The following is a 17,736-nucleotide window of genomic DNA, read 5'->3' on the forward strand; positions in this document are numbered from 1 at the left end:
AGGGGGACTTTCAAAACTGCTAAATGTTTAATTTTGATGAAGTCTATTTTTTCGATTCTTCATTAATAAATATGCTTTTAGTGTCATATATAAGAAATGTTTTCTTAATTTCTCTTTCTTCAGTCTCATTGTTAGTGTATAGAAATGCCACTGACTTCTGGGCATTGATTTTGTATCCTGCCACACTGCCAAATTCCTGTATGAGTTCTAGCAATCTTCTGTGGAGTCTTTTGGGTTTTCTATGTAGAGTATCATGTCATTGGCAAAGACAGAGAGTTTGACTTCTTCTTTGCCAATTGCACCCAAAAGCATAAGATACTTAGGAATAACCTAACCAAAGAGGTAAAGGATCTATACCCTAAAAACGATAAAACACTTTTGAAAGAAATTGAGGAAGACACAAAGATATGGAAAAATATTCCATGCTCACGGATTGGAAGAATTAATATTGTGAAAATGTCAATGTTACCCAGGGCATTTACATGTTTAATGCAATCCCTATCAAAATACCATGGACTTTCTTCAGGTAGTTGGAACAAATTATTTTAAGATTTGTGTGGAATCAGAAAAGATCTCGAACAGCCAGGGGAATTTTAAAGAAGAAAACCATAGCTGGGGGCATCACAATGCCAGATTTTAGGTTGTACTACAAAGCTGTGGTCATCCGGACAGTGTGGTACTGGCACAAAAACAGACACATAGATCAATGGAACAAAATAGAGAATCCAGAAGTGGACTCTCAACTTTATGGTCAACTAATATTCGATAAAGGAGGAAAGACTATCCACTGGAAGAAAGACAGTCTCTTCAATAAATGGTGCTGGGAAAATTGGACATCCACATGCAGAAGAATGAAACTAGACCACTCTCTTTCACCATACACAAAGATAAACTCAAAACGGATGAAAGATCTAAATGTGAGACAAGATTCCATCAAAATCCTAAAGGAGAACACAGGCAACACCCTTTTTGAACTCGGCCACAGTAACTTCTTGCAAGATATATCCACGAAGGCAAAAGAAACAAAAGCAAAAATGAACTATTGGGACTTCATCAAGATAAGAAGCTTTTGCACAGCAAAGGATACAGTCAACAAGACTAAAAGACAACCTACAGAATGGGAGAAGATATTCTCAAATGACGTATCAGATAAAGGGCTAGTTTCCAAAATCTATAAAGAACTTATTAAACTCAACACCAAAGAAACAAACAATCCAATCATGAAATGGGCAAAAGACATGAAGAGAAATCTCACAGAGGAAGACATAGACATGGCCAACAAGCACCTGAGGAAATGCTCTGCATCACTTGCCATCACGGAAATACAAATCAAAACCACAATGAGATACCACCTCACACCAGTGAGAATGGGGGAAATTAACAAGGCAGGAAACCACAAATGTTGGAGAGGATGTGGAGAAAAGGGAACCTTCTTACACTGTTGGTGAGAATGTGAACTGGTGCAGCCACTCTGGAAAACTGTGTGGAGGTTCCTCAAAGAGTTAAAAATAGACCTGCCCTACGACCCAGCAATTGCACTTCTGGGAATTTACCCCAAAGATACATATGAAATGGAACGCCAGGACACCTGCTCCCTGATGTTTCTAGCAGCAATGTCCACAATAGCCAAACGGTGGAAGGAACCTCAGTGTCCATCAAAAGATGAATGGATAAAGAAGATGTGGTTTATGTATACAATGTAATATTACTCAGCCATTAGAAACGACAAATACCCACCATTTGCTTCGACGTGGATGGAATTGGAGGATATTATGCTGAGTGAAATAAGTCAGTCAGAGAAGGACAAAAATTATATGGTCTCGTTCATTTGGGGAATATAAAAATAGTGAAAGGGAATAAAGGGGAAAGGAGAAAAAATAAGTGGGAAATATCAGAAAGGGAGACAAAACATGAAAGACTCCTAACTCTGGGAAATGAACTAGGGGTTGTGGAAGGGGAGGTGGGTGGGGGGTGGGGGTGACTGGGTGGCGGGCACTGAGGGGGGCACTTGACGGGATGAGCACTGGGTGTTATTCTGTATGTTGACAAATTGAACACCAAAAAATAAATAAATTTAAAAAATGAAATGTTTTCTTAACTTATATTTCTCCTAATGTTTCTTAGCTCTTATATTAGGTCTTTGATCCATTTTTGAGTTAATTTTTGTATATGGCATGAGATAGGAATCTAAGCTCATTTTGCTCAATTATCCAGTTATTCTAGCACTATCTATTGAAGATTATCCTTTCCGCTACTCACTGTCTTGGCATCTTATTGAAAATTAATTGATCATAAATGCAAGGGGTGATTTCTATACTCTCAGCCCTGTTTTATTGGTATGTATACCAATTCTACACTGCCTTGATTACTGTGACTTTATAGTAAGTTTTGAAATTAGATACTGTAAAACCTCCAACTGTGTTCTTTTTCGAAAGAATTTTGGTGATGCCAAGTTCTTTGAATTTACATATACATTTTAGGAATCTTATCATCATTTTAGATTTCAGTTCTTATACTTTACCCTCTTGTTTCTTTTGAACTTAGATAAATTAAGAAAAACCTTTATAAGTATATCATTACATGTCATTACAACTACCTTAATTATTATTCAGAGTCAAGAAAAGTCATTTCTAGGAATGTAACTTAGGGAAACTCTTGCATATATACACCAGGTTACAGGAATAAAAATATTTATATTACTGTTCATAGTAGTGAAAAACTAGAAACACAACACATGTCCATCAGTCAACAACAAATAGATTACTAAAGTTGTCATATTCATATTCATACATTGGAATACTGTAGTCTTTGAACTACATTTACCGTTATGTTTATGAGATTCATTCATGTGGTTATTGCTAAAGTAAGACAAAGAAGAAAGTATATAACAATTCCAACCATAGAAAAGTATTTTTAAGATAAACTAGACAATATAATTAATATTGCATTTACTAACGGTAAATCTACAATGAAAAATAAGAAAATGGTCATGGAAATAGGAGTGTACTAGAGATGAGGAGAAAGGTAAGTGTGATGCAGAGAGGTAAGTGGGACTTTTCTAAGGTTATGGTAATGATCCATTTCAGAACCTAAATTGTAGTTACATTGGGTGCTAGCTTTACAATTGTCTTTTTAAAACTGCAAAAATTAAAAAAAATAAAAATAAAAAAACTGCAAAAATATTTCATGCGTGCTTTATTTATGAATAAATAGCTAAAATAATAATTGATTTGGAGATATAACCATAAATTTTTTGACATTCAAATAATCAAAAGAGTCAAATAATTCAAAAAATCAAACTATATGCACATTAATTTGAATAATTGAATGAAATAATTTTCTAAGAATACATAATTTATTAAAATTGACCAGTGGGATCCCTGATTGGCGCAGCGGTTTGGCGCCTGCCTTTGGCCCAGGGCGCGATCCTGGAGACCCGGGATCGAATCCCACGTCGGGCTCCCAGTGCATGGAGCCTGCTTCTCTCTCTGCCTCTCTCTCTCTCTCTCTCTCTCTCTCTCTGTGACTATCATAAATAAAAATTTTAAAAAAATTGACCAGTGAGGCAGAGAAAAATGTAAGCTGAATTCCATGGAAGAAATAGAGAAAGTTGAGAAAGAGGTATCATTCCAAATGCAACAGGCCTGCTGAGATAATTTCAGAGATAAATTCCTCCAAACTTTAAAGAGTCAATAAGTAGTTACTAAGTTCTTCTAGATAATTCTGAGGCTGAACACTTTCACAATGATTATGGATCCTTGAATCAAAATGGCTTTTCTTGGCCAATGAACACATGAAAAGATGTTCAACATCACTAATCATCAGAGAAATGCAAATCAAAAGCACAATGAAACATCACCTTATACCTATTAGAATAACTAAATCAAAAAGACAAGAAATAGTAAGTGTTGACAAGGATGTGGAGAAAAAGAAATCTTCATACAGTGTTGGTAGGAATGTAAATTGGGACAGCCACTGTGAAAAACAGCATGGAAGTTCCTCAAAAAATTATGAATAGAAATATTAAATAATTCAATAATATCAAATAATTCAGTAACTCCACTATTGGGTATTTACCCAAAGAAAACAACAACAACAAAAAAACTAATTCTAGGAGATAAGTGTACCCCCTTTGTTTACTTCATTATTATTTACAGTAGCCAAGATATGGAAACAACCTAAGTGTTCATCCATAGACAAATGCAAATGGATAAAGATGAGGTGATATATATATATATATATATATATATATATACCCATGCAATGGAATATTACAGATCCATTAAAAAGAATGAGATCATGCCATTTGAGACAATATGGATGGACCTTGAGGGTATTATGCTAAGTGAAATAAGTTGACTAAGAAAGATAAATGCTGTATGATTTCACTCATAAGTGAAATCTAAAAAATAAATAAACAAATGAATGAATAAACAAACAAAGCACAGGATCAGACCCTTAAATACAGAAGACAAAGTGATCATTGCCAGAGTGAGGGAAGGGACTGAGCAAAATGGGCAAAGGGAAGTGGGAGATACAGGCTTCCAGCTATAGCATAAATGAATAACTCATGGGGATCAAAGGCACAGCATAAGGAATATAGTCAATGATATTGAAATAGTGATGTATCATGACAGATGGTAGGAGAGTTGTGGTAAACATAGCAAAATGTATAAACCTGTCAAATGTTGTACACCTGAAGCTAATGTGACATTGTGTGTCAATTATACTTAAATAAGTAAATAAACAAATAACTATTTAAAATACACTGTGGCTTCCATCTCGTATATCTTTTTAAAAATTAAATTAAAAATAAGCTTTTTTGGATCTTGAGGATGTAGTTTTTACATAAGTTTCTTATTTACCGAAACTATATCTGTAAATTACATATTAGTAGATTCAAGTTTTATTCTTCTCTCTCTAGCATCAACTACAGAATGTTCTCAGACATTTCATTTGGCTGTACTTATAAGTGATATCTCACTGGAAGTACTTACGCAGTATGTTAAGAAATCTATACTGTTTAACTTTCCAATGTAATCTCTATGCCTAACCAATACATTAACTCCAACCACAAGATTTAGATATTTCTACAGTGCAGCTATAGTCAAAGACATGCTCTTAAACCCAGAGCTCCATGGTACCAGTGGTTTGTACAATGTTCCAGAGTCTGTAAGGGACAATGAAGGAAGGAGGCAATACCTTTACAACTCCCCCTAACCATACCCCACTATCTACCACACAAACACAAGCCACACTTAACTCAAAGGAACCTGGAAGACCTTTTCACACTGATTCAAATCCAGAAAATCTAATGGAAAAGAGTGATGATGTTTAAATACATGTTTTAAACTTTTTTTAAAACCTTTGTGTGGTTGAGGCAAGGCAAGATGCCGGAGGAGCAGGGTCCTCCACCCACCGGGTCCCCCCAACTTAGCTGGATAACTTTCAAACCATCCTGAACACCTACAAATCACCTGACATTTAAAGAGAGAACAGCAAGATGCTACAGAGAGAAGGGTTTTGGCTCTAACAAGGTAGGAAGACTGAAAAACATAAACAAGAATCCAGTGGGGGAGGAGCCCCCGAGGAGCCTGGCAAGGGGGGCGGGAGCCTGGGGACAGGAGAGCCCCGCCCCAGAGAGGCGGGATCCTTCCCGGGCAGAAAGGCGCTCAGCAGGGATTCGGGCAGGACCGCAGGAGGGGCAGTGAGGCCTCGGGTCTCCAGGGGTCACTAACGGAGGAGGGGCGCCCGGGGAGAGCGCGCCACAGCCTGTGGGCCGCAGCCTGTGGGCCGAGCTCGGGGAAGGGCTGGAGCGCCCACTGGGCTGGGCCCCGGGGAGAAGGGGGCTCCGGGCGGAGGGGGGTCAGGAGGGGGCTCCTGGTGGAGAGCGCTGCGCCCTGCTGTCTTCAGGAGCCGAGACCTGGGAGCGTGATTCCAGCAGCACAGGCCCCGGAGTCCAGGGTGCCAGGGAAAACAGCCCCCGATCCTGTGCTCCCCCGAGACAGGCGGGGGCGGGGAGGGCACAGGACAGCCAGGACGCTTCTGTCCCAGGCGCCCCAGGCTGTGCAGGTCAGGGCCCCCCTCCCCAGAACCACCTAGGCCAGTGGGGATTGGGAGCTGGGGTAGTTAACTGTGGGAGTTGACTCCAGAGCTGGGGACCTGGCTGCAGTAAGTGTTGTTCCTCCTGGAGTCCCCTGGTGCTTTGAGAGGCGGGGCCACCAGGGAGCAGAGGCATCATCTCATGGGGTCAACAGCTCCCATCAGCCCGGCACCTGGCAGGGGGCAGGGCAGCTCCCCCAGGTGCACACACCTGACAATCAGCACAGCAGGCCCCTCCCACAGAAGACCAGCTGGAAGCACAAGGAAGAGCAAGTTCTGGGCCAAGACGCTGGAAAGCTCCATGAGAAGTCAAGGGATTTACAGTATACAGAACTAGAGGGTACCCCTCCTTTGTTTTTTTCTTTTTTCCTTTTTCCAGTACACCTCATTTTTATATCGCACTATAAATTTCCAATTATTTTTTCTCTTTTCCCACCTTAACTGCAATATTTTACCACCTCTTCATTTTTAAGTTTCTTCCTTTTTCACATTCATATTTCTAGAATTACAAGTCCTAGCTATATTTTGCAATTCTAGATTCCCATCAACATACTCAACTTAATGATGGGACATATACGACATTTGTTTTGTTTGTTATCTGTTCTTTATTTTCTCTGCCTCGTTTTGTTCTATAATGAGGGAAGTTGATACCTTCTAAAACCAAACCAGCATGCACCCAGACCCAAGTGGTATACCATGCTGGTTCATTCTGTGAGATTACATTGTCTCCTCATTCCCATTCTGCCTGCCTATTTTATCTTGTTCACGTTTTTGTGGTCAGTGGTGAGGCTTTCTACAAGTATTTCTGGTTTATATAAATTTGGGACTGAACATCTTCTAACATACAGAATTTAATATACTAAGAACAAGAGGGTCACCCTCTAGGACACCTCAGGTACACTACGTTCTCCCTCAACTACAACTTCGTCACCACCAACATCTCCGACTCCCCCCATTTTTTTCTCCTCCTTTTTTTGATGTTCCTTTTTTCTCCTATTTACTTTTGCTTTTTTCTCTACTTTGTCTTTTTTTTTTCTTCTTTTATCTGATTCTTTGCCTTTTCTTTTTGACTACTTTCTTTTAAAATTTGTTTTTCACTTTAGTACTCCTTTTGTTTTATTTCATTCTAATCGTTGTTTGTAACTTCTGGTCTCTGACCCCATCAGAATCATCTAGGGTGAAATTTACTTAGGTTGTGGTTAGTATTCTTCATGCACCTGCTCATACAGCCACTCTGCAATGAGCAAAATGACTAGAAAAAAGAACACACCACAAAAGAAAAAATCAGAAACAGTACTCTCTCTTCCACAGAGTTACAGAATTTGGATTACAATTCAATGTCAGAAAGACAATTCAGAAGCACAATTATAAACCTACTGGTGGCTCTGGAAAAAAAGCATAAAAGTTCAAGAGACTTCATGAATGCAGAAGTTAGATCTACTCAGGCAAAAATGAAAAATCAATTAAATGAGATGCAATCCAAACTTGAGGTCCTAATGACGAGGGTTAATGAGGTGGAAGAAACAGTGAGTGACAAAGAAGACAAGTTGATGGCAAGGAAGGAAGATGAGGAAAAAGGGAAAGACCATGAGATAAGGTTAAGGAAAATGATAACTTCAGAATTAAAATCTATGTATATTGGGGTTCCAGAGAGGGCCAAGAGACACAGAGGGCCAGAAAGAATATTTGAACAAATCACAGCTGAGAAAGTCCCTAATTTGGGGAGAGAAACAGGCATTCAGATCCAGGAGATAAAGACGTCCCTGATAAAATCAATAAGAACTGATCAACACCTCGACGTTTAATAGTGAAACTTGAAAATTCCAAACATAAAAAGAAGATCATGTATCCTGCCACGCTACCAAATTGCTGTATGAGTTCTATCAGGGTGGAGGCTTTTGGGTTTTCTATATAGAGTATCATGTCATCGGCAAAGAGGGAGAGTTTGACTTCTTCTTTGCCAATTCGAATGCCTTTAATGTCTTTTTGTTGCCTGATTGCTGAGGCTAGGACTTCCAGTACTATGTTGAATAGCAGTGGTGAGAGTGGACATCCCTGTCTTGTTCCTGATCTTATGGGAAAGGCTCCCAGTGCTTCCCCATTGAGAATGATATTTGCTGTGGGCTTTTCATAGATGGATTTTAAGATGTCGAAAAAGTTCCCCCTATCCCTACACTCTGAAGAGTTTTGATCAGGAATGGATGCTGTATTTTGTCAAATGCTTTCTCTGCATCTAATGAGAGGATCATATGGTTCTTGGTCTTCCTCTTGCTGATATGATTAATCACATTGATTGTTTTACGAGTGTTGAACCAGCCTTGTGTCCCGGAGATAAATCCTACTTGGTCATGGTGAATAATTTTCTTAATGTGCTGTTGGATCCTATTGGCTAGTATCTTGTTGAGAATTTTTGCATCCATGTTCATCAGGGATATTGGTCTGTAATTCTCCTTTTTGGTGGGGTCTTTGTCTGGTTTTGGAATTAAGGTGATGCTGGCCTCATAGAACGAATTTGGAAGTACTCCACCTCTTTCTATCTTGCCGAATACCTTTAGTAGAATAGGTATGATTTCTTCTTTAACCGTTTGATAGAATTCCCCTGGGAAGACATCTGGCCCTGGACTCTTGTGTCTTGGGAGGTTTTCAATGACTGCTTCAATTTCCTCCCTGGTTATTGGCCTGTTCAGGTTTTCTATTTCTTCCTGTTCCAGTTTTGGTAGTTTGTGGCTTTCCAGGAATGCGTCCATTTCTTCTATATTGCCTAATTTATTGGCGTATAGCTGTTCATAATGTTTTTAAAATCATTTGTATTTCCTTGGTGTTGGTAGTGATCTCTCCTTTCTCATTCATGACTTTATTAATTTGAGGCTCCTCTCTCTTCTTTCTAATAAGGCTGGCTAATGGTTTATATATCTTATTAATTCTTTCAAAGAACCAACTCCTGGTTCTGTTGATCTGTTCCACAGTTCTTCTGGTCTCGATTTGGTTAAGTTCTGCTCGAATTTTAATTAATTCTCTTCTTCTACTGGGCGTGGGGTCAATCTGCTGTTTTTTCTCTAGGTCCCTTATGTGTAAGGTTAGCTTTTGTATTTGAGTTCTTTCCAGTTTTTGAATGGATGCTTGTATTGCAATGTATTTCCCCCTTAAGACTGCTTTTGCTGCATCCCAAAGATTGTGAACGGTTGTATCTTCATTCTCATTAGTTTCCATGAATCTTTTTAATTCTTCCTTAATTTCCTGGTTGACCCTTACATCTTTTAGCAGGATGGTCCTCAACCTCCACATGTTTGAAGTCCTTCCAAACTTCTTGTTGTGATTTAGTTCTAATTCCAAGGCATTATGGTCTGAGAATATGCAGGGGACGATCCCAATCTTTTGGTATCCGTTCAGACCCGATTTGTGACCCAGTATGTGGTCTATTCTGGAGAAAGCTCCATGTGCACTTGAGAAGAATGTGTATTCAGTTGAGTTTGGATGAAAAATCAAGGCCAGAAATCAATGGCATTTCTATACACTAACAATGAGACTGAAGAAAGAGAAATTAAGGAGTCAATCCCATTTACAATTGCACCCAAAAGCATAAGATACCTAGGAATAAACCTCACCAAAGAGGTAAAGGATCTATACCCTAAAAACTATAGAACACTTCTGAAAGAAATTGAGGAAGACACAAAGAGATGGAAAAATATTCCATGCTCATGGATTGGAAGAATTAACATTGTGAAAATGTCAATGTTACCCTGGGCAATTACACATTTAATGCAATCCCTTCAAAATACCATGGACTTTCTTCAGAGAGTTAGAACAAATTATTTTAAGATTTGTGTGGAATCAGAAAAGACCCCGAATAGCAAGGGGAATTTTAAAAAAGAAAACCATATCTGGGGGCATCACAGTGCCAGATTTCAGGTTGTACTACAAAGCTGTGGTCATCCGGACAGTGTGGTACTGGCACAAAAACAGACACATAGATCAATGGAACAGAATAGAGAACCCAGAAGTGGACCCTGAACATTATGGCCAAATAATATTCGATAAACGAGGAAAGACTATCCATTGGAAGAAAGACAGTCTTTTCAATAAATGGTGCTGGGAAAATTGGACATACACATGCAGAAGAAGGAAACTAGACCACTCTCTTTCACCATACACAAAGATAAACTCAAAACGGATGAAAGATCTAAATGTGAGACAAGATTTCATCAAAATCCTAGAGGAGAACACAAGCAACACCTGTTTTGAACTCGGCCACAGTAACTTATTGAAAGATACATCCATGAAGGCAAAAGAAAAAAAAGCAAAAATGAACTATTGGGACTTCATCAAGATAAGAAGCTTTTGCACAGCAAAGGATATAGTCAACAAAACTAAAAGACAACCTACAGAATGGGAGAAGATATTTCCAAATGACGTATCAGATAAAGGGCTAGTTTCCAAGACCTATAAAGAACTTAAAAAACTCAACACCAAAGAAACAAACAATCCAATCATGAAATGGGCAAAAGACATGAACAGAAATCTCACAGAGGAAAACCTAGACATGGCCAACATGCACATGAGAAAATGCTCTGCATCACTTGCCATCAGGAAATACAAATCAAAACCACAATGAGATACTACCTCACACCAGTGAGACTGGGGAAAATTAACAAGGCAGGAAACCACAAATGTTAGAGAGGATGCGGAGAAAAGGGAACCCTCTTACACTGTTGGTGGGAATGTGTACTGGTTCAGCCACTCTGGAAAACTGTGTGGAGGTTCCTCAAAGAGTTAAAAATATACCTGCCCTACGACCCAGCAATTGCACTGTTGGGGATTTACCCCAAAGATTCAGATGCAATGAAATGCCGGGACAGCTACACCCCAATGTTTATAGCAGCAATGTCCATAATAGCCAAACTGTGGAAGGAGCCTCGGTGTCCATTGAAAGATGAATGGATAAAGAAGATGTGGTTTATGTATACAATGGAATATTACTCAGCCATTAGAAACAACAAATACCCACCATTTGCTTCAAAGTGAATGGAACTGGAGGGTATTATGCAGAGTGAAGTAAGTCAATCGGAGAAGGACAGTGTATGTTCTCATTCATTTGGGGAATATAAATAATAGTGAAAGAAAATACAAGGGAAGGGAGAAGAAATGTGTGCGAAATATCAGAAAGGTAGACAGAACATAAAGACTCCTAACTCTGGGAAACGAACTGGGGGTGGTGGAAGGGGAGGAGGGCGGGGGGTGGGTGTGAGTGGGTGACGGGCACTGAGGGGACACTTGACGGGATGAGCACTGGGTGTTATTCTGTATGTTGGTAAATTGAACACCAATAAAAATTATTTTATTAAAAAAATTAAAAAATTAAAAAAATTAAAAATTGCAGGACTTCCCACTGTAAAAAAAAAAAGAAGAAGAAGAAGAAGATCATTAAAGCAGCAAGAGACAAGAAATCTCTTACTTTTATGGGGAAAAATATTAGATTAACAGGAGACCTCTCCACAGAGACCTGGCAGGCCAGAAAGGGCTGGCAGGATCTATTCAGGGTCCTAAATGAGAAGAACATGCAGCCAAGAATACTTTATCCAACAAGGCTCTCATTCAGAATAGAAGGAGAGATAAAGAGCTTCCAAGAGAGGCAGAAACTGAAAGAATATGTGACCACCAAACCAGCTCTCCAAGTAATATTAAGGGGGACCCTGTAAAAGAAAGAGGAAGCCCAAAGAAATAATCCACAAAAACAGGGGCTGAATAGATATTATGATGACACTAAATTCATATCTTTCAATAGTAACCCAGAACATGAATGGGGTTAATGATTCCATCAAAAGGCGCACGGTTTCAGACTGGATAAAACAGCAAGACCCATCTATTTGCTGTCTACAAGAGACTCATTTTAGACCTAAGGACACCTATAGCCTGAAAATGAAAGTTTGGAGAACCATTTACCATTCAAATGGTCCTCAAAGGAAAGCTGGGATATCAATCCTCATATCAGATATTGGTGTTATGTTCTCATTCATTTGGGGAATATAAATGATAGTGAAAGGGAATATAAGGGAAGGGAGAAGAAATGTGTGGGAAATACCTCATATCAGATAAATTAAAGTTTATCCCAATGGCTGTAGTAAGAGATGAAAAAGGACACGATATCATACTTAAAGGATCTATCCAACAAGAAGACCTAACAATCATGAATATTTATGCCCCTAATGTGGGAACTGCCAAGTATATCAATCAATTAATATTCAAAGTTAAGACGTACTTAGATAATAATACACTTATACTGGGAGACTTCAACATGGTGCTTTCTGTAAATGACAGATATTCTAAGCACTATCACTCCAAGGAACAAAAGCTTTAAATGATACACTAGACCAGATGGATTTCAAAGACATTTACAGAACTTTACATCCAAACGCAACTGAATACACATTCTTCTCAAGTGCACATGGAACTTTCTCCAGAATAGACCACATAATGTGTCACAAACCAGGTCTTAACCGATACCAAACATTGGGATTGTCCCCTGCATATTTTCAGACCATAATGTTTTGAAACTTGAGCTCAATCACAAGGAATAAGATGGAAGAAACTCAAACACGTGGAGGTTAAAGAGCATTCTGCTGAAAGAGGAATGGGTCAACCAGGAAATTAGAGAAGAATTAAAAAGATTCATGGAAACTAATGAGAAAGAAAATAAAACCATCCTAAATCTATGGGATAAAGCAAAAGCAGGCCCGAGGGGGAAATTCATGGCAATACAAGTATCTCTCAAAAAATGGAAAAAAACTCAAATACGCAGGCTGATTTTGAACCTAAATGACCTGGAGAAAGAACAGCAAATAAAACCTACACCAAGCAAAAAAGGAGAGTTAATAAAGATCCGAGCAGAACTCAATGCAATAGAGACCAGAAGATCTGTGGAACAGATCAACAAAACCAGGAGTTGGTTCTTTGAAAGAAGATAGAAAAACCATTAGCCAGCCTTATTAAAAACAAAAGAGAATAGACTCCAATTAATAAAAAGAGAAAAGACTCAAATTAATAAAATCACAATTGAAAAAGGAGAGATCACCACCAATATCAAGGAAATACAAACGATTTTAAAAACATATTATGAGCAGCTATACGCCTATAAATTAGGCAATCTAAAGAAATGGACGCATTTCTGGAAAACCACAAAATACAAAAACTGGAACACGAAAAAATAAAAAACCTGAACAGGCCAATAACCAGGGATGAAATTGAAGCAGTCACCAAAAACCTCCCAAAACACAAAAGTCCAGGACCAGATAACTTCCCAGGGGGAATTCTATCAAACGTTTAAAGAAGAAACCATACCTATTCTACTATAGCTATTGTGAAAGATATAGAAAGGGATAGAATACTTACAAACTCGTTCTATAAGGCCAGCATCACCTTAATTCCAAATCCAGACAAAGACCCCACCAAAAAGGAGCATTTTAGACCAAAACCCCTGATAAACACAGATGCAAAAATTCTCAACAAGATACTACCCAATAGGATCCAATAGTCCATTAAGAAGATTATTCACCATGACCAAGTGAGATTTATCCCCTGAAAGCAAGGCTGGTTCAACACTTGTAAAGCAATCAAAGTGATAGATCATATCAGCAAGAGAAAAAACAAGAACCATATGATCCTCTCAATAGATGCAGAGAAAGCACTTGACAAAATACAGCATCCATTCCTGATCAAAACTCTTCAGAATGTAGGGATGGAGGGGACATTCCTCAGAATCTTAAATCCATCTACAGGAACTGGAGAGTACTGTGCTGAAGAAAGTCAATCAGAGAAGGACAAACATATGGTTTCATCCATTTGGGGAATATGAAATATGGTGAAAGGGAATAGAGAGGAAAGGAGAGAAAATGAGTGGGAAATATCAGGGAGGGTGACAGAACATGAGAGACACCTAACTCTGGGAAACAAGCAAGGGGTGGTGGAAAGGGGGGTGGGTGGGAAGATGAGGTGACTGCGTGACGGGCATTGAGGGGGGCACTAGACGTCATCTGGATGTTATGCTATATGTTGGCAAATCGAACACCAATAAAAAATATACCAAAAAAAAAGCCATCTACAAAAGGCCACAACAAATATTCTCAATGGGGAATCACTGAGAACCTTTCCCCTAAGATCAGGAACACAACAGGTATGTCCACTCTCACCACTGCTATTCAACATAGTACTGGAAGTCCTGGCCTCAGCGATCAGGCAACAAAAAGAAATAAAAGGCATTCAAATAGGCAAAGAAGAAGTCAAAGTCTCCCTCTTCACAGAAGACATGATACTGTACGTAGAAAACCCAAAAGACTCCAGCCCAAGATTGCTAGAACTCATACGGCAATTTGGCAGTGTGGCAGGATACAAAATCAATGCCCAGAAGTCAGTGGCACTTCTATATACTAACAATGAGACTGAAGAAAGAGAAATTACTGAGTCAAATCCATTTACAGTTGCACCCAAAACCATAAGATACCTAGGAATAATCCTTTGGTTAGGAACACCTAACCAAGGAGGCAAAGGATCTATACCCTAAAATACAGAACACTTCTTTTTTTAATTTCTTTTTGTTGGAGTTCAAAGGCCAACATATAGAATAACACACAGTGCTCATCCCATCAAGTGCCCCCCTCAGTTCCCGTCACCCTGTCACCCCAACTCCCCGCCCACCTCCCTTTTCACCACCTCTAGTTCATTTCCCAGAGTTAGGGGTCTCTCGTGTCCTGTCTCCTTTTCTGATATTTCCCACTCATTTTCTCTCCTTTCCCCTTTATTCTCTTTCATTGTTTTTTATATTCCCCAAATGAATGAGATCATATAATTTTGTCCTTCTCTGACTGATTTATATCACTCAGAATAATACCCTCCAGTTCCATCTACCTCGAAGCAATTGGTGGGTATTTGTTGTTTCTAATGGCTGAGGAATATTCCATTGTATACATAAACCACATCTTCTTTATCCATTCATCTTTCAATGAACACTGAGGCTCCTTCCACAGTTTGGCTATTGTAAACACTGCTGCTAGAAACATCGAGGTGCAGGTGTCCCGGGGTTTCCCTGCATCAATTACAGAACAATTCTGAAAGAAATTGGAGGGAGGGGCATGATTGCAGAAGAGTAGGGTTCCCAAATGACCTGTCCCCACCAAATTACCCAGATAACCTTCAAATCATCCTGAAAATCTACGAAATCGGCCTGAGATTTAAAGACAGACCAGCTGGAATGCTACAGTGAGAAGAGTTCGCGCTTCTATCAAGGTAGGAAGACGGGGGAAAAGAAATAAAGAAACAAAAGGCCTCCAAGGGGGAGGGGCCCCGCGAGGAGCCAGGCTAAGGCCGGGGCGAGTGTCCCCAGGACAGGAAAGCCCCGTCCCAGAAAAGCAGGAGCTTCTCCAATCTTCCTGGGTGGAAAGGCACTCGCAGGGAGTTGGAGCAGGACCCCAGGAGGGCGGGGATGCCCTCGGGCTCCCTGGGACAGTAACAGAGCAACTGCGCCCCGGGGAGAGCGTGCCGAGCTCCCTAAGGGCTGCAGCACGCACGGCGGGACCCGGAGCAGCTCGGAAGGGCTCGGGCGGCGGCTCCGCGGAGGGGGCTGCGCGGCGGGAGCGCGAATCCAACACCACAGACCGGGAGCACAGGGCGCCGGGACACAGCCCAGGATCCGGCCTTCCCCTGGTACAGGCAAAGGCCGGGAGGGTCCAGGACAGCAAGGACGCTTCTGCCCCGAGCTGAGCAGATCAGCGGCCCCGCCCCCGCAGCATCCAGGCCCCTGCAGGCTGAGAGCTCCATACTTACTGCGGGAGCTGAATCCAGGGCTCCAGAGCTGGCCGCCAACACTGCGGTTGTTCCTCCTGGGGCCTCACAGGGAAAACAACCACCACGGAGCCCTGAACCAGGCTGGGGGCAAAGCAGCTCCCCCAATGCTAACACCTGAAAATCAGCACAAGAGGCCTCTCCCCCAGAAGACCAGCTAGACAGACAAGTTCCAGGGGAAGTCAAGGGACTTAAAGTATCAGAAGATACTCCCCGTGTTGTTTTGTTTTTTTTTCTTTTTGATTTCTGTTTGCTTCCCCCACCTTTTTTTCCTTTCTTTCTTTTTCTTTCTCTTTTCCTTCTCTTTCTTTTTTTTCTTCCTTTTTTCTTTTTTTCTTTTTCTCTTTTCTTTCCTTCTTTCTCTCCTCTCTTTTTCTCCTTTTCCCAATACAACTTGTTTTTGGCTACTCTGCACTGAGCAAAATGACTAGAAAGAAAACCTCACCTCAAAAGAAAGAATCAGAAACAGTCCTCTCCCACAGAGTTACAAAATCTGGATTACAATTCAATGTCAGAAAGCCAATTCAGAAGCACTATTATACAGCTACTGGTGGCTCTAGAAAAAAGCATAAAGGACTCAAGAGACTTCCTGATTGCAGAATTTAGATACAATCAGGCAGAAATTAAAAATCAATTGAATGAGATGCAATCCAAACTAGAAGTCCTAACGACTAGGGTTAACAAGGTGGAAGAATGAGTGAGTGACATAGAAGACAAGTTGACGGCAAAGAGTGAAACTGAGGAAAAAAAGAGACAAACAATTAAAAGACCATGAAGATAGATTAAGGGAAATAAATGACAGCCTGAGGAAGAAAAACCTACATTTAATAGGGGTTCCCAAGGGCACGGAAAGGGACAGAGGGCCAGAATATGTATTTGAACAAATCATAGCTAAAAACTTTCCTAAAGTGGGAAGGGAAACAGGCATTCAGATCCAGGAAATAGATCCCCCCCCTAAAATCAATAAAAACCATTCAACACCTCGACATTTAATAGTGAAGCTTGCAAATTCCAAAGATAAAGATCCTTAAAGCAGCAAAAGACAAGAAATCCCTGACTTTTATAGTGAGGAATATTAGGGTAACAGCAGACCTCTCCACAGAGACCTGGCAGGCCAGAAAGGGCTGGCAGGATATATTCAGGGTCCTAAATGAGAAGAACATGCAACCAAGAATACTTTATCCAGCAAGGCTCTCATTCAAAATGGAAGGAGAGATAAAGAGCTTCCAAGACAGGCAGGAACTGAAAGAATATGTGACCTCCAAACCAGCTCTGCAAGAAATTTTAAGGGGGACTCTTAAAACTCCCCTTTAGGAAGAAGTTCAGTGCAACAATCCACAAAAACGGACTGAATAGATATCAAGATGACACTAAACTCATATCTTTCAATAGTAACTCTGAATGTGAACGGGCTTAATGACCCCATCAAAAGGCACAGGGTTTCAGACTGGATAAAAAAGCAGGACCCATCTATTTGCTGTCTACAAGAGACTCATTTTAGACAGAAGGACACCTACAACCTGAAAATAAAAGTTTGGAGAACCATTTACCATTCAAATGGTCCTCAAAAGAAAGCAGGGGTAGCCATCCTTATATCAGATAAACTAAAATTTACCCCGAAGACTGTAGTGAGAGATGAAGAGGGACACTGTATCACACTTAAAGGATCTATCCAACAAGAGGACTTAACAATCCTCAATATATATGCCCCGAATGTGGGAGCTGCCAAATATGTCAATCAATTAATAACCAAAGTGAAGAAATACTTAGATAATAATACCCTTATACTTGGTGATTTCAATC

Source organism: Canis lupus, unplaced genomic scaffold (assembly GCF_011100685.1).
Source record: "Canis lupus familiaris isolate Mischka breed German Shepherd unplaced genomic scaffold, alternate assembly UU_Cfam_GSD_1.0 chrUn_S341H501, whole genome shotgun sequence".
NCBI lineage: Eukaryota > Metazoa > Chordata > Mammalia > Carnivora > Canidae > Canis > Canis lupus.